The following is a 19,490-nucleotide window of genomic DNA, read 5'->3' on the forward strand; positions in this document are numbered from 1 at the left end:
ATAAAAAATCGAGAATGGGGGGGTTCCCTTAAGTACCCAATAAAAGCCGGATATTCCAAATTTCAGCGAACTCGGTTGAAAAAGTACTAAGTTTGATACAAAATATGTATTTGGGCGAATCGATAGAGCTGCAACATGAAATTTGGAATTTAGATTGGAGTATGTCGGAAGTTTTGGAAATTCGTACTAATGATTGTTAGTGTAGGTAGTTATGGAAATGTATATATCATGGCTTTGTGATATATTCTTATACTGGTCAACATACCCTATATCCATGATCATTTAGTTTAGACTGGAATTTTTTTGATTTAATTCTTCTTTGTTCTACTTCAAATGTGTCCTTCAAGTGAATGCCTTACTTTTTTTATTATTATTAAATTTTTATATTTATTTACATTTCTGTATTTTGGCCTCAGCGCCCTAGTGGCATTATTGAGGCAATTGGCAACATTTAGAATTACATCATTAAATGTTAATATTTAATTAAAAAATATAAATTTAGTAAACATTCATACTAGAAGTGTTTCTTTTATGGAACATAAGTATTTTTTACAGGCAGACTTAAATTTCGAAATATTCTGTAGTGATTTTATATCTGGTGGCAATTCATTATATCTTTTACTGCCAATATAATCAATCCTTTGTTTGGTTTTTTCCAATCTACATCATGCGATTCGCAGGTTGCTCTGATTTCTTGTGTGCACATTATTTTGGTTTTGTAGAATAGTGATTGTATGGTGGCCAATTTGTTTGATATTTTTGAAAATATAAACTAGAGTTTGATATATATGTCGTCCATGAATAGGTAATACATTTAGTGCAAAGTCCCTATATAATGACTCTGTGGAATATCTCAAGGGCAAATTGTAAATAGTTTTTAAAGCTTTATTTTGCATGCATTGCAAAAATTTTAATGAATTGTAAGACTTCTTGTAAGCATAAAGAATAGCCAAGTAATTTAAATGTGATTGAATAAGTGATTCAAATATTAAAAGCTTAGTTCTTAAGTTTAAATTATTTTGCATCTTATATAGGATTCCAATTGCAGGCGCTATCTTACTTTTAACATTATCTATATGCAAATCCCAGGATAGATTGCTTTGAAGTGTTACTCCTAAGTACTTAGTAGATAGTGTCTCATTAATGACTTCCCCATCAACATAGATGTTAAACGAAGTAGAATCATCTCTTGACAAATAAGGACGAAATCGAACTATTTTAGTTTTGCTTGGGTTTATATTCAATCGAGTAAATTCAACAATCAAAGCCGCATCACGATCCATTCTCACTTTCAATTCAATATCATGCTTATAGGGATACAGTAAACATAAATCATCAGCAAACATTATTAACTTGCCGTCAAGGGATACATTTTTTATGTCATTAATGTAAATCAAAAATAATAGGGGACCTAATCCACTTCCCTGCGGTATTCCAAAATTTATATCACCCATGCAACTTCTTGCCTCATTTATTTGAACATACTGTTTTCTGTTTGCAAGATAATCTTTAAATAACAAAATTTCCTTTCCGTTTACACCATAATACTGCAATTTCTCAATTAAACTATTATGATCTACCAAATCAAAAGCTTTGGTAAGATCAAAAAATATACCAGCTACACCATTATATCCTCTGTCTAGTCCCAAACAAATATTATGGTTTAAATTTAAAATTGCATCCATCGTACTACAACTTTTCCTAAATTCAAACTGCATGTCATAAAGAAGATTATTGCTTTCAAAATAATCCGATAACTTGTCAAACAAGATCTTTTCAAATATTTTATCTACTACAGATAATACAGCAACTGGCCGATAATCAGAATACGATTTAGCATCACATTTCTTAGGTATAGGTATTACCTTATGAATTTTTAATGCATCAGGATATATGGAAATGCTTATCATTTTATTAAAAATGTTTGCAAATACAGGACATAATTCTTGTATGTATTCTTTAAGAAATATTGTTGAAATGTTGTCATAGCCAGGACACTTATTACATTCAAGCTTAGACACAATCGACAATATATCAGCTGGATTTATAGTGTTGATTTGGAACACATTACTTATCCCATTTTATCCCCTTTTGAGTTTTTATTTCGATTTTTTGTTTAAATAGAATTTAAATAGATTTTACATAATTTTTAAACTTTTTCTTCTGACAATGGTTCATCAGACTTAATTTGTTAACATGATAGTGTTTTGTGTTTTGTATATATTTTTTAATATCAACGGCACAAATACTAAGGCATACACCCGTCCAGTGGCTAGTCTCAAAACTTAGGGATTTAAAATTGATACTTGGTCTTACACCTGAGCCATCTATGCGAGGTGCATTACACGTTATTCCTCCATATAAAAAAACAACATGTGCTAATTACGTGCCCCCCACAAATTTGACTTGTTTCATAAATACCGTTATATATCACAAATTCCCCATGATAATTTTCTGTTCTCACACTTAATCGATCAAGTACAGTACACCTAAGCGGTTTGAATAAAAAATTATTTAAAAATATTCCAAACAACACGAGGGTTAATCAAAACACTTTTCCCTTCAGGTGTGTGCTAATTACGTGACTGGCACTGTATATTCACATTATACTGTTCAACATACCCCTATATCCATGATCATTTAGTTTAGACTGATATTTTTCTGATTTAATTCTTCTTTGTTCTACTTCAAAGGTGCCCTTCAAGTGAATGTCTTACTTTTGAGTTTTTATTTCGAATTTTTGTTTAAATAGAATTTAAATAGATTTTACATAATTTACAGCATAGACATTATTTCGCTATATTTGACAAATTAGAGGTTAACAGCTCCTCTTTCTTACTCTGACATCTTTTCCGAACCTTGATTTCCCGGGGTGAAAATTGACGTCATAATAAAAAAAAAAACACACCAGAAAATTAAATGTTCGCTACATTTCATCCTCTAAATATCATCCGAACTTAACTGATAATTATAAGTCTCGTCTTGACCAAAACTACAACTTCATTTAGTGTGGTAATTGTAATACTAAATAATATAAGAATAGGTAGACCCCTGTAAATATATAAATGTAAGTGTATACTATCAACTTATAAGGTTCATGTCCTTCAGGAATAGAATAATAAAAATTTTTGTAATTATTCACTTTTTTCTGGGACCATTTGATCCGTTAAATATTGACCGATGTTCATGATTTTTCTAAGGTCTTTCTCTGTGCAAAATTTCGTGATGTTCGGTTCTTATTTGTGGCCTTGAGAGGGACCTGAAAAACAGACAAAAGTAAAGTTTTTGGCCCATTTCATCTCCTAAATATTAACTGATCATTACCAAAAATAGGGATCTCTTTTGGCCAAAACCCGTCCTACATGCAAAATTTCGTGACGATTGGTTCATAACTGTGGTCTGTTCGTGTTTACAAATTATAATGGGCAGACGGACGGACTATCATGGCGATCGAGATACTAAAAGGTAGATCTATGACCAATATTTCACGGTGTTTCAAACTTCTGGGACCACACAAAGCTATAATACCCTTACAACGTAGTTGTTTAGAATATAAAAATACAAAGGCTTAATTAGACCCTAAAAATCCACGTCCTCTATTCCTTAAAAAACTTTGAAGTTGATAGTAGTACTTCAGAGAATCCACAATTATTATTCTTGCTGAGAATTTTTATCACCAATTACTGATAATGTTTTCCCATTGCTTTAATCAATCTTCTCATATCCCTACCAAATGCTAAATTTCCACTTTATATTGCATTTCATAAGTATGCTAAATAGTAATTTGTAATGGACCACAATATTTAACCACTTTAAAGAAATAACTATTTGCCTTTTTTCCTCAAAGCCCTCTTTAAATTTTCCACCTCACCCACACAGTCTGCCAAGTAGTGCAAAGACTTAAGGACTATGCATCGTGTTGTATTAAATTTAATGAGTTTCAGAGAAGTGGCCACAGGAGCACTTTCACCAACACGGTTGGTAGCCGGTGTTGGCTATCTCGTGTTTTTTTCTTCTCTGTGCCATCCATCGTCCATAAAGCAGTGGTAGTTAGTAATTACTTTTTCTTAAGTATAATCCTTAACTTTAGCTACTTAACATGTTAATTACTTTGCTTAGTTTTTTCTACGTTTGCTTTTGCAGCCACTTGGCTTTGGTGGAATGGATCTGCATTTATTTCACTTTTTTTTGCGGGTTATCTTTTTGGGTTTTGTTTCTTATTTTTTTTAATTTTTACATGCTTTGGCGCCAGTTGGTAGCCTTTTAATATTTTGATTTGAGTTCCATTGTTTTGAAATGTTTTTTTTTATATGGAGGAATATCGTGTAATGCACCTCGCATAGATGGCTCAGGGTGTAAGTCCAGATATACATTTGAAATCCCTAAGTTTCGAGACTAGCCATTGGACTATGTGTATGTAAGCATGTCTTAGTATTTGTGTCGGCATCTTAAACATTTTTTGTTATTTTTCTTGTTGCATTGTGAATCCGACGAAGAATGCACTCCAGTTACAGTTTCTTTCGGGATTTTGCTGTGACTTTTCCTTTCATATCCGTTTCCTGTTAGTTATGCAAAACTCGAATATGGTCTGTTGTCCATGTTGTTGCCATTGTTGTTTTACATATTGTTTTTGTTCGACGGTATAATGTCATACCTTTTTGTTTTATCCACCTAGAACGTATGTGTCCCGTATGTAGAATTATGTTATCATTCGTCTATTGTATGTCTTCTTCTTCTCCGTCGTATGTTTTGTGGGAAACTTTCAAGAAAAAGTTCAAACTGTTTTACATAAAAATGGCTTGAAAGCCACAAAACGCTTTTGTTTTAAAGGTAACTTTTTCTTTTGTTGTCTGCCATGCACACATTTTCACACACAAACAGAGAAAATATCTCAGAAATTTGTCAGTTTATACAGGAGCATAAATGTGCGAAGGCACAGGGGTTTTATGAAAGAAAAATATTCCACGCCTCTAGCTGTGATAATCGTTGGAAAAATCTTCTTTTAAAAATTCACACCTCTTACTTACTTAGCTGCCTTGTGACAGAACCTTCGTTCCATAAGCCGAGCTTAGAAAATATTTCAGGTCGCGTCGGTCTTTTGCTCAGTTTTTCCAATTTGAAAGACGATTTTCGGCGATGTTGTTTTCGACTTGATCTTTCCAACGTATTCTTGGCCTTCCCCTTTTGCGTGAACCATCAGCTGGTTCGCTTTTATATGCCTTCTAGGCTCGGGCATCTTCATCCATTCTCACACATGACACACATGCTCAGACCATAGTAGCATCGGTTGGCCATCACTATCTTTGTCCGAATTTCAAAACTGATGTCATTCGTTTTATTTATAGCGGTACCAAGGTATATAAAATCTTTGACTACCTCGAAGCTGTAGTTCTCAAGTTGGTCCGAGTCTACTGGACGTCTGGCGCGTTGAGACCATCAGCTTGGTCTTCTCGCCGTTTACTGCCAGACCCACTTTGGCAGACTGCTTCTCAATTTGTTCAAAGGTGGCTGTTACTGTTCTCAATGTTCGACCCATTATGTCGATGTCATCGGCGCAGGCGAGTAACATGTGCTGTTTGGTGTACAGAGTGCCATTTCTATTCACTTTTGCCTGTCGTATGACCTTTTCCATCAGGATGTTAAAAAGGTCACACGACAAACTATCACATTGTCTGAATCCTTGTTCGGTATTAAAGAGCTCCGAAAGGTCCTTTCCGACTTTTACTGCTGATCTTGTGCCTGTTAAAATTATCCTGCATAGCCGTATTAATTTTGCAGCAATGCCAAACGCAGACATGGCTTTATACACCTCTGAACGGATAGGGCTGTCGAATGCCTTTATAGTCAACGAATAGGTAGAATATGTCGATGTGTATTACGTGGGTTTTTCCAGAATTTGGCGCAGAGTGAAAATCTGGTCAATGGTGGATTTGCCAGGTCTGAAGCCGCATTGGTATGATCCAATAATGTCATTGACCATTGGCTTCAGTCGTTCACACAGTACGCTGGATAGCACTTTATATGCGATGGAAAGGAGACACATTCTTCTATAGTTGGCACATATCGTCTTGTCTCCTTTTGCTCTCCTGATGCTGAGGTTCCAATCATTGGGCATGCATTCTTCTAGCCAAATTGTACTAGTCAGCTGGTGCATGCTCCTTACCAGCATCTGACAACAAGTCTTGAATAGTTCGGCTTGTAACCCATCGGCACCTGCTGCTTTATTATTCTTCAGCGGATTGATTGCTATTCTGACTTCATCTTGTCTAGGTGTTATACACTCTATACCGTCATCTATTATTGGTTCTGGGGTATCCACTTCACTACTAATTTGATACCAGAAGTTTTTAAAAATGCTCCTTCCAGATCCTCAGCACGCTGTGTGTATCTGTCACCAGGTTTTCTTCTTTATCTCTACAGGAGGATGTGCCTGCACCAAAGCCTTCGGTTTGGTGTTTTACCCGTTGGTAGAATTTTCGGACTTCATTCTGACTCCTGTACATCTTGATTTGCTCACGTTCACGTTTTTCTTGCTCTTTCTTCTTTTTCTGAAAATACGTTTCTCCTCTCTCCTTTTCTCCATCGCATTACGTGTTGCTAATGTCCGCAGGCTTGCCCTATACGCTGCGTTTTTCATATCAGTAGCATTACGACACTTCTGATCGTACCACGGATTTCCTGTTGGTGGTCTTTGGTACCCAAGTGTTGCTTTTGCTGCAGTTTGTAGGGAGTGGGCAATTCTCTGCCATTATGCTTCTATATTATCATCGGAACAAGGGGTGCTTTCGTCAAGCAGTTTGGTAAGTTGAGCGGTGTAGGCTTCTGCTATCTGTTGTGTTTGCAGCTTTTCGATGTCAAATTTCCGTGTTACATTAGATCGCACCTTTGCTGGTACATTAAGACCGGTGCGTACCTTGGCTGCCACAAGGTAATGGTCCGAGTCGATATTCGCTCCCCGGATCGATCGGATGTCAGAACACTGGATGAATGCCTTCCATCTATGACAACATCGATTTGCTTTCTGGTTGTCCAATCGGGAGAAATCCAAGTGGCCTTGTGTATATCGAGATGCTTGAATCTGGTGCTGCTAACTACCATGTTTTTTGCTGCCGCGAAGTCAATCAACCTCATGCCGTTGTCTGATGTTTCTTTATGGAGGCTGAATTTTCCGATGGTGGGGCCAAAGATATTTTCCCTTCCGATTTTTGCATTAAAATCTCCTAGCAGAATTTGTATGTCATGGCCGGGCAACGATCATATGTAGTTTCTAGGTGCTCGTAAAATATGTCTTTGTCTGTTCAACTTTATCTTCGGTCGGAGTATGGGCGCAAATGAGACTGATGTAGAAGAATATCGCTTTTGTGCGGATTATAGCAATTCGCTCATCTACTGGAGTGAATCTGGAGACGAGGTCTTTTATTCTCCTGTTAACCATAAATCCGCAGCCAAATTCATGTCTCGTGTAATGGCAGCTATAATACAGGGCGTAATCATCCGATTTACTTACGCCTGTCCCTTTCCATCACATTTCCTATAAGGCAATAATATCGACTTTGTACTTCTTGAGTACATCCGCCAAAGCGAACACTGCGCCTGTTCTGTTCACACATTCCAAGTACAGATTCGCAGATCGTGGTCTTTTATACGTTTGCGGGGGTCGTCAACGTTAGGGGGGTTTGGTTTTATTTTTCTTTGCTTTTTCATAGTAGGTTGAGTTTTCCGAGAGTGGGCAACTGACCCGACGCCTCAACCCATTTTTTTATAGTTCTTATGGGTGAACTCGCGGCACATATTAGCTCACTATTTCATCGGGTGATGAAAATAGCTCCCCAGGTGGCACCGCGGGGAGGTCGGTGTCCACAATTGAGATGAAAGAGGGACCAAGATAAGCCTTTACTTCGCCATGTTAAAGCCAATCACAGCCGTTGCTTGGTATCTATCATCGCCTACTCCACCCAATCCTCACCTGTAGCTGTGATAATCTTTGGAAAAATCTTCCTTTAAAAAACCACGCCTATATCTGTGATAACTCTTTGGAAAAATATTCTTTAAAAAAATCCACTGTGCAAGTTATTGCATTGTCTTTGTGTTGGTCTTCACTTATGATTCTCTGTGCTATATGCGTGTTTTTTGCCTAATGAGTGTATATGTATGGGTATATGTGTGTGTTACTTACAGTTTGTACAAAAATTTGTACATAGTTAGCTAGCTATGAGATGGTCTATGGAGGATTTTGCAAGAATGTAACCTGTTTCCGTAACATAAAAGTTCACATTGTTTTTTCTTGTTGTTGTTGCTGTTTTTGTTCTTATACTTTTGTGTATAGGAAAGGAAAAGGAAATATTTTACATTTTCCTAGTAAGTAAATGTTTTGAAATTGTTTGTTTAGTTGTTTGTCATACATTTAAGAAGATACAAAACGATTAGATTCTCATAAAAATTACATTCTATGAAAATATGAAAACAATGTTAGGTCAAAGAAACATTTAAAGTTGTTAGAATAATCACAGAGAGTTTATGATAATTTATATACAAAACTTCATTGTTTTTAATGAAAATAATGTAAAGGAATATTTTTCACAGCTTTAGGTGGATTTTTAAAGGAAGATTTTTCCAAAAATTATCACAGCTATAGTCGTGTGGATTGGGTGGCGTAGGGGATGATAGATACCAACGGCTCTGATTGGCTTTAACATGGCGAAGCCCAGGCTTATCTTGGTCCCTATTTCATCTCAATTGTACACTGACCTCCCCGCGGTGCCACCTGGGGAGCTATTTTCATCACCCGATGAAATAGTGAGCTAAAATATGCCGCGAGTTCACCCATAAGAACTATAAAAAATGGGTTGATACGTCGGGTTAGTTGCCCACTCTCGGAAAACCCAACCTACTATGAAAAAGCAAAGAAAAAGAAAACCAAAACCCCCTAATGTTGACGACCCCCGCAAACGTATAAAGGAGCACGATTTGCGAATCTACACTTGGAATGTGCGCACATTGTACCGAACAGGCGCAGTGTTCGCTTTGGCGGATATACTCAAGAAGTACAAAGTCAATATTATTGCCTTACAGGAAATGCGATGGAAAAGGAAACGAGATTTATGGTTAACAGGAGAATAAAAGACCTCGTCTCCAGATTCAGTAGATGAGCAAATTGCCATAATCCGTATAAAAGCGAAGTTCTTCTACATCAGTCTCATTTGCGCCCATGCTCCGACCGAAGATAAAGATGAACAGACCAAAGACATATTTTACGAGCGCCTAGATAAAACATGGTAGTTAGCAGCACCAGATTCAAGCATCTCGATATACATAAGGCCACCTGGATTTCTCCTGATCAAGCAACGAGAAATCAAATCGATCATATTTTGATAAACGGAAGGCATTTATACAGTGTTCTAGACGTCAGATCGATCCGGAGAGCGAATATCGATTCGGACCATTACCTTGTGGCAGCCAAGGTACGCACCCGTCTTAATGTAGACGCAATGGTGTGATCTAATGTAACAAGGAAATTTGACGTCGAAAAGCTGCAAACACAACGGATAGCAGAAGCCTACTCCGCTCAACTTAGCCAACTGCTTCACGAAAGCAACCCTTGTCCTGATAATAAAATAGAAACACAATGGCAGACTGCAGCAAAAGCAACACTTGGGTACCAAAGACCACCATCAAGAAATCCTTGGTACGATCAGGAGTGTCGTAATGCTACTGATATGAAAAACGCAGCATATAGGGCAACCCTGTGGACAGTAGCAACACATAATGCGATGGAGAACTATCGGGAGAAAAGGAGAGAGGAGAAACGTATTTTCAGAAAAAAGAAGAAAGAACAAGGAAAATGTGAGCGTGAGCAAATCGAGATGTACAGGAGTCAGAATGAAGTCCGAAAATTCTAACAATGCGTTGAAAATTCTACCAACGGGTAAAACACCAAATCGAAAGCTTTGGTGCAGGCACATCCTCCTGTAGAGATAAAGAAGGAAGAGAAGAATGCATGCTCAATGATTGGAATCTCAGCATCCTGTGCCCCGTGCACAAAAAAGGAGACAAGACGATATGTGCCAACTATAGAGGAATATGTCTCCTTCCCATCGCATATAAAGTGCTATCCAGCGTACTATGTGAACAACTGAAGCCAATGGTCGATGACATTATTGGACCATACCAATGTGGCTTCAGACCTGGCAAATCCACCATTGACCAGATTTTCACTCTGCGCAAAATCCTGGAAAAAACCCATGAAAAACACATCGACACATTCCACCTGTTCGTCGACTATAAAGCCGCATTCGGTAGCTCTATCCGTTCAGAGGTGTATAAAGCAATATCTGCGTTTGGCATTCCTGCAAAATTAATTCGGCTATGCAGGATAACTTTAACAGGCACAAGATCAGAAGTTAATGTCGGAAAGGACCTCTCGGAGCCCTTTTAATACCGAACGAGGATTCAGACAAGGTGATAGTTTGGCGTGTGACCTTTCTAAGATCCTGCTGGAAAAGGTCATACGAGAGGCAAAAGTGAACAGAAATGGCACTCTGTACACCAAACAACACAGGTTACACGCCTACGTCGACGACGTCAACATAATGGGTCGAACATTGAGAGCGGTAACAGTAAACGGCGAGAAAACCAAGCTGATGGTATCAACGCTCAAGACGTCCAGTAGACTCGGACCAACTGTGGAACTTGAGAACTACAGCTTCGAGGTAGTCAAAGATTTTATATACCTTGGTAAAACGAATGACATCAGTTTTGAAATTCGGAGAAGGATAGTGATGGCCAACCGATGCTACTATGCTATGGCCAAACAACTCAAAAGCAAGGCCAAAAGCAAATAAAACGAATGACCCGTGTTGTTATACGGATCTGAATCATGGATACTTACGCAAGCAGATGAGGCAGCTCTTGGAGTGTTTGAGAGAAAAATGCTCCGAAAGATCTATGGGCCGATCTGTGTTGACGGTGAATATCGCCGTCGAATAAACCATGAGTTGTACCAGCTATTCTCGGACATCGACATAGTTAGACGTATTGAGCTGCAGCGACTACGTTGGCTAGGTCATGCCCCAGCCCAGAAGGCATATAAAAGCGAACCAGCTGATGGTTCACGCAGAAGCGGAAGGCCAAGAATACGTTGGAAAGATCAAGTCGATGACAACATCGCCGGAAATGGTCTTTCAAATTGGAAAAACTACGCAAAAACCGACGCGCCTGGAAATCTCGGCTTATGGAACAAAAGTTCTGTCACAAGCCCAGCTAAGTAAGTAATAGGCGTGGAATTTTAAAGGAATTTTTTCCAAAAATTATCGCAGCTATAGGCGTGGATTTTCAAAAGGAAAATTTTCCCAAAAATATCACAGCTATAGGCGTGGATTTTCAAAAGAAATTTTTTTCCAAAAAATATCACAGCTATAGGCGTGGAAGGATTTTTTTTCCAAAAATATTTTCCTTTAAATATAAATATGAAACCTTTATATAATTGTTTTAATATTAATCCAATTCCTTACAAATAGCTACCCAACAACAACCTAAATATCATATACCATGACACATCCGTATGTCTGTGAAAATTCTAATATAAAAACGTTGATATTTCTAATATTATTAAATACCAAATCTGACATGATGTGATTTTTGAAATTGTCCCTTTCACATCAAGCTGTCCATCTAAATAATTCATTAAACCAATTATGTAATAAAACAAATTACCATACAATTTATATGAACAACATATGTGTGTAGGTGTATGTGTGTGTGACCTAAAGAATGTAATCCGAAAAATACAAAAAAAAAAACAACTTTTTCTTGTTGTTTATGTTTTTGACATTTACCATACAATTAAGGTGGTCAAGTGACCTCCTTCAACATTAAATTGACCCTTATCTCTTTGTGAAAGTGAGAGAGAGTGTTTGTGTGTGTGCGTGTGTCATATGAGGTGTTTTTGTTGACAAACAAAAAAGCAGAGATACACACACTCACAAATAGAATATCCAAGAGTTGATGTCATGACATGGGTTCTGTTCTCTTCACTTTCTGTGTAACATATGTTGTTGTCCGTACTATTAGTTTTTATTAATGAAATAATTTCTTCTATTTAATGACAGTTGAAGAATTTACTTCCTGGATTTTGAAGAATGAAAATGAAAGATTTTTGTGTAGTCCGTTGTGATTTAAAGTAATATGCATATATCATGCATGAATTGCATATTTTTATTGTCTTCCATTTAGAAAATAATAAATATCAAAAACGAGAATACTGTATTTATGTTTTAATGGTCCTAAGTGCTGTATTTATTATTCAGAATCATTGAAAGAACCTGCTCAAAAGTTCTTCTATATAATATTTCTATAATTCTTATGAATATAATCTATTTTCTAGCTTTATATTTTTACGACTTAAAAGAAAAAAGAAATTGTATTGCTATGGTAGTAAATCTTACCATACCACAACCACCTTATAGAGAAGCCCCCATGTAACAGGCCTAAGATCGGTATTTTGGGGAGCATGAGTGTTTCAACCAATTGGAGAGCAATTTAAAAATTATCAACATTAGCCCAAGAAGCTCCCATTATTCGGTATTTTGGGGTTCGCTCACGTCTTTTAACCGAATTGGCTATAATTTGATATTGTTAAGTTCTCATGGGTTGAAAATATGTCCACCAAAACTGATCAATATTGGACCGGTATTCATGAGGGGTTTGTGCACGACTTTCTACCGAAAACGCTGTAATTTGATCTACTAACATCTTATGGGGTGTCAAATCTTCCTTTCAAAAATTATCAATATGAGTTTACGGTTTGGTATAGCATTCATAGAACGCTACCATTCCGGTATTTACATTAGTAGCATTTAGCATTTTCCAACCGATGGGGCTGTAATTTGGTATAAAAGGTTATGGAAGGTTGACTTATAGACAACATTTATGCGGAGCAAATATAGGTCCTGGATTTATTATAACCCCACTTAAATGGGAGTAACTATAATTTGACTTATCGGGCCCCTATTTAATAAAAATGAATTAAGGGGACCCCCCCCCATTCTCGGGGTCAAAATTTTTGTTGATATAATTCGAATCTACACTGATTAAAGAATGTTTCTACAAAATTTCAAGTGAAAATCTCAAGAACTGTTGAAGATATATCCGATTTAGTGTGTCAGCATCAAGTGACGGCTAAAGGGTTTCTCAAACTTTAAACGCGTTTTCCTCTAAACATTTTTTTGCGAATGGCGGGCACGATAACTCAAAAACTAATAATCCAATCGGTTCCAAATTTTGCATCGTTTCTCTGGGAGTGTATAGCTCTCGTATGAACTAGGATAAAGTCAATCGGTGAAGATCTTCCTTATTTTTTAATTTGGTTTTTGGTCAAAAATCGGCGATTTTCCAAAAATATTTTTTCAAAGGTCCACCATTTTGTTAATTTTAGAGCGAAGTCAATAATCCTAGTTCATACGAGAGCCAGACATGTACTCTTTCTAACACCGTTGGAATTTTCGGATTCCGATGTTCCAGTGAGGAGTTATCATGCCCGCCATCAAAAATAAGGACTTTTCTTTAATTACAAAAAACAACAACAAAACAATAACAAAAATTTTTTGTAAATTATTTTTCTTCTTTTTTAAATCTTCAATTATATATGTGCAAAGTTACAAACCTTAACAAGCATTGGTATTGATTTACCAGCCCATTGAAAATCTTAAAAAATTCAAATCGAGAATGGGGGGGTTCCCTTAAAAAAAAATACCGTTTAAGTTTTCCAAATAGAGTGTATGTAGTTTGGAAGACTATTTTTTCGGAGAATGAACCATATCCAAAAAGCGTTAACGACGTTTTTACTTTCTATACCCTTCACCACTCTGTGGTACAGGGAATTATGTCTTTGTGCATATGTTTGTAACAGGCAAAAGGAATCGATATAGACCCATGGTTCCTTTTGAGAATATGCATAGAATCACTTTCTGAGTCGATTTATGCATGCCCGTCCGTCTGTCCGTCCATGTATTTTTGTGAGAAAAGTACAGGTCGCATTTATGATCCGATTTGGATGAAATTTGACACAGCCCATTTGTTTGGGCCAAGGACGAACCCTATTGAAATTGAAGAAAATCGGTTCAGATTTACATATAGCTCCCATATATAGTTTGTCCGATTTTAGGTAAATTGTGCAACAAACTAGCAAAATTTGTCCGATTGACACAAAATTTTGCACAGCGTACTAGATTAGGTCCTGCTTGATATTTATGAAGTGTTGAAATCGGTTCAGACTTAGATATGCTCTCATATATAGTTTCGTCCGATTTTTGGTAAATGGTGCCCCAAACTTTCCATAATTTTTTCGACTGAGACAAAAATTTTACAGAGCGTATTAAAATAGGTTCACATTGATGTGTGATTGTGAAAATCGGTTCAGATTTGGATATATCTCCCCTATACCGATTGTTTGGTAACTGGTGCACCAAACTCCCAAGGATTGTCCGATTGATACAAAATTTTGCAGAACGTATTGAGATAGGTCCTTATTAATGTATACGACATTTTGTGAAAATCGGTTTAGATTTAGATAGGTAAATGGTGAACCAAGGAGCCTACGTCTGTTCCATATAAACGAGATAAAATTGTGAACAGCGCTCTGTGCTACAGCATACCCAACGGTATATGCCACGGTTGCTCAATTAGGTCCAGGTTTACATATAGCTCCACATAAAGAATCCGATTGACATAAATTTTTTATAGATTTCAGAATGGTATGCGTATTGAGTTTTTTACTTGGTTCAAATATCTATGTAGATTACACATTTACTTTCGCTCCATTCCATTTCAATGGTCATCTAACTGTATGTATCCTAAGTGGTGAAGGGTATCATATAGTCAGCCCCGTCCGACCTTTGACCTTTCCTTACTGGTTTATATATGCATAAGTCTTTCAGTATATAGAAAAAAATGTTCTGTGTGGATTGAGGGTAGAATATATGTACCAAAGGGTTTTGGAAATTCGAACTATAAGTATCCGAAAAGTACTAAAATGTACTAATTTTCGTACAATTTCGTAGCATGTGAATGGCTAAAAACTTGAAATTTGGAAAACGAATCAAGGATGAGAAGTATAGTCGAGATAAAGAGTTGGTTTTGAAAGTACTAAATGTGGTAGGGGGCACCTTTGAACACTTTTTCCTTTCAAGCCTCAAAAAAATTGTTTATTTTATAATTTTTGGTTTTTTATAAATTTTAACTATTAGGTGCAAATGTATCCTTTAGACTGAATATACATATGACATACTTTAAGTTCGATTTACATGTTTTATTACCGTTTTACTGGACCAAGTCATTATGTTTAAAACAATTTGAATTTTGGGTGAGCCGATAGAGCTAGAATCTTGAAATGTGAAGTTAGGATCACTGTTGAGGTTTAGAATTGGACTTCCTACACAGTCCAAATATAGTCACTTCAGGCAATGAAAATACATATACCAATGCTGGACCATTATATGGGGTCCATGCCCAAAGATTTGCTGCCCAAGTGACAAATCAAAATATCAAATTCGAAATAAATTGGGGGACTACCCAAAATAGTGATCACATATTTTCATTAGGTCTTAAGTGCACCATTTACTTAAAATCGGACGAAAGTATATATAGGAGCTATATGTAAATCTGAACCGATTTCAAGAAAACTTGACACACGAAAGGTTTTAGTAACTTCATTACATTGTACATTGTGTGCAAGACGGCCATACTTTTAGTCTTTAGTGCACAATTTACATTAAATCGGACGAAAATATATATAGTAGATATACCTAAATCTGAACCAATTTTCACGAAACTTAGCACACATCATTAATACAGTACGATATGCAGAAATTCGTGCAAATCGGAAGATATATAGGGACATTGGTGCCCCATTTACATTAAATCTGACGAAAATATAAATGGGAGCAATATCTAAATCTGGACCGATTTTCACGAAACTTGGCAGACATCATTTGAGGCTCAATTCAGTACGTTATGCCAAATTTCGTGCAAATCGAAAGATATGTAGAGACTTTGGTGTACCATTCGGATGAAAATATATATGGGAGCTATATCTAAATCTAATCCGATTTTTTCCCAATTTCAATAGGGTTCTTGGGCCAAATAAATGAGTTGTGCCAAATTTATCGAATTCGGATTATAAATGCGACCTGTACTTTATTTACAATTTAACACCAACGGAAGAACTGACGGACGGACTTGGTTAGCCGACTCAGAAAGTGATTCTATGCATATTCTCAAGAGTAAGTATGGGTCTATCTCGTTTCACCACAGTGTGGTGAAGGGTATAAAAAAGTACTCCCCTTTTCGGATTGCAATTTTTTTTTGTAATTTTAACAAATAATACCCTACACGACTAAAACTGAACCGTTACATTCCACGGATCTACATTCCGAGACGGGACAGTATTTCGCGATATATGCACCCTCTTCAGCGCAGCAGTTCCTTTCGAATCATGTTTTTCTGCAGAAAACAATTACGACATAAAATGTTGCTTTTTTACATTAAAAAGTCTCAGTCGACCCGCTCTAAAGGCGATTGTAATTAATGGTGGTCTCTAGAGCATCTTGAAAACCTGACAAAAATAAAGTGTTCGGTGCATTTCATCTCGTAAATATCATCTGATCACCACCAGAACTTTATGTAAAATTTCAAAGCTATAAGTGCGCCATTTTCACCGTTTTAACAATATCAGAATTGGTAACCTCTGTGACTATTGACAACAATAAAATTGATATCAATTTAAGGGTCAACCTCTCCTCTTTGATATACTGTCAACATCTCCAGTAATTTCCTTCAGGGGTTAATATATACGCCATAGAATTTAATGTTTGCTATTTTTCACACAGAAGTCTGGGTTCCATTTGACCCGCTAAACTTACATATCTAGGTCGACTCAGTTAGACGAGGTATGATGATCGATATACCAAAAGTTGAGTCTAGAACCAATATTTCGCAGCGGTAAAAACTCTTGGCCCACACAATGCTATAATACCCTAACAACATAGTTGGCATAATTCCATCCTTACAACTGTCTGTGGTTATTTTCAATATTTCACTTTTACTTTCCTTACCAAATATGACTTTAAATACATGTCCCAAAAACCAATTTCCCAAAAACGACTTCTCCTTCCGAAAATCCAGTACATCCTTTCGTATTAGAAGAGTTAAAAACATCAAATGTCAGCTCAACTGTAACAAGTGTGCAGTGTGTGGTAGTCATCTTCGACGTCGACGTCATGTATGACCAGATTTTGTTGCAAAATGATGATGTTGGCATTTGAACAATTTATCCCGCTCATTACTTTTTCTTAGACCAAAAAATTTGTGTTCTTAGCCAAACGTTGCGCATACATTTATGCACCGAACAAATATCCCAGCGAACAAAAGGGATTTATTAATTTGTTTGATTTTTTTTACAAAAATAAAATTACAACTCTTAGAAAAGAGAATTTCTAATTTTAGGAAATTTCAGAGACCCTTTGACAAGTTATTCTGATTATGTGTATAGAAGTTAATTCCATTACCCCCTACAATTTGGACTTAATTTGGTTGGAATTCATTTACAAATGTTAACTGGTTATACTTGTCAAGAAGAAGCACGCACACACATTACTCTTGTAATATCCTGTCTACAACATAAGTGTTGTATTTCTTGCTTAAAAATGTTGTTGCTATCATGGTTTCTTGTTGTTGTTGCTGTAAGGGTAATGGTGCAACTAATTGTTTCATCATTGATTTACCAAAAATTGTGTACCATACTCAAGCATACTTGGATGCCTTATGGTGTTCAGAATGCAGCACACTTTTCACAAACACACACACACACACTAATACATATTCTCACATACACTCACATTTGATGAGAACATAAAATGTTACTTATAACACTATTACTTCTACAGAGGCACAGGGAAAAACTATACATGTAGATATGTATACGTTTGATAAATGTACATATATAGCCAAGTGCATTTCACAAATACATTGGCAAACAACGCTCTAAAATCCATGCATACAATATCCATATATATGTATGGTTGTGTGTATATGTGTGTTGGGTGTTTCTTGTTCACTTGTGTAATGTGTTTAATTTCATGTAGAACATAAATTTTCAATTAAGCAAATAAAATGTTATTTCTCTTCTTCTTCTCCTTCGCCAAACTCTTTCTTGTTCTTTTTTGTTTGGTGTTGTTGTTGTATTCTATTGTGCTGTTACTACTGGCAATGCCCTGTTTCTTTTGTTGTTGTTGCTGAAAATTTCTATTGTTCTCTGAAAGAAGAAGAAGAAATTCCATTTCAATCTCACTTTTGGAAAATTGCTAGCCTTTGGTCAGATGCCATGAATTCTGTGATTGAATATAAATTTCCCATTTTTAATTGTACTTGTTACTAAAAATTGCAGAATGTTGAATATTTATTGATTTGAAAATAAATTTTAATATCAGGAAATATTTTAATTTCAATTAGTTTTGTGGAAAAATCTTCCTTTAAAAATCCACGCCTCTAGCTGTGATAATTTTTTGGAAAAATCTTCCTTAAAAAATTCACGCCTATAGCTGTGATAATTTGTTGGAAAAATATTCCTTTAAAAATCCACGCCTATAGCTGTGATAATTTGTTGGAAAAATATTCCTTTAAAAATCCACGCCTATAGCTGTGATAATTTGTTGGAAAAATATTCCTTTAAAAATCCACGCCTATAGCTGTGATACTCTTTGGAAAAATCTTCCTTTAAAAATCCACGCCTATAGCAGTGATAATCTTTGGAAAAATCTTCCTTTAAAAATCCACGCCTATAGCAGTGATAATCTTTGCAAAAATCTTCCTTTAAAAATCCACGCCTATAGTTGTGATAATTTATGGGGAAAATATTCCTTTAAAAATCCACGCCTATAGCTGTGATAATTTATGGGGAAAATATTCCTTTAAAAATCCACGCCTATAGCTGTGATAATTTATGGGGAAAATATTCCTTTAAAAATCCACGCCTATAGCTGTGATAATTTATGGGGAAAATATTCCTTTAAAAATCCACGCCTATAGCTGTGATAATTTATGGGGAAAATATTCCTTTAAAAATCCACGCCTATAGCTGTGATAATTTATGGGGAAAATATTCCTTTAAAAATCCACGCCTATAGCTGTGATAATTTATGGGGAAAATATTCCTTTAAAAATCCACGCCTATAGCTGTGATAATTTATGGGGAAAATATTCCTTTAAAAATCCACGCCTTTAGCTGTGATAAATTATCACGTCTCTAGCTGTGATAATTAGTTGGAAAAATATTCCTTTAAAAATCCGCGCCTTTAGCTGTGATAAATTATCACGTTTCTAGCTGTGATAATTAGTTGCAAAAATATTTTTTGAAAAATCCACGCCTTTAGCTGTGATAAATTATCACGCCTCTAGCTGAGATAATTCTTGGGGAAATATTCCTTTAAAAATCCACG

This window comes from Musca vetustissima, unplaced genomic scaffold (genome assembly GCF_032173495.1).
Source record: "Musca vetustissima isolate MV318-11 ecotype Yass unplaced genomic scaffold, APGP_CSIRO_Mvet_v1 utg19905, whole genome shotgun sequence".
Taxonomy (NCBI): domain Eukaryota; kingdom Metazoa; phylum Arthropoda; class Insecta; order Diptera; family Muscidae; genus Musca; species Musca vetustissima.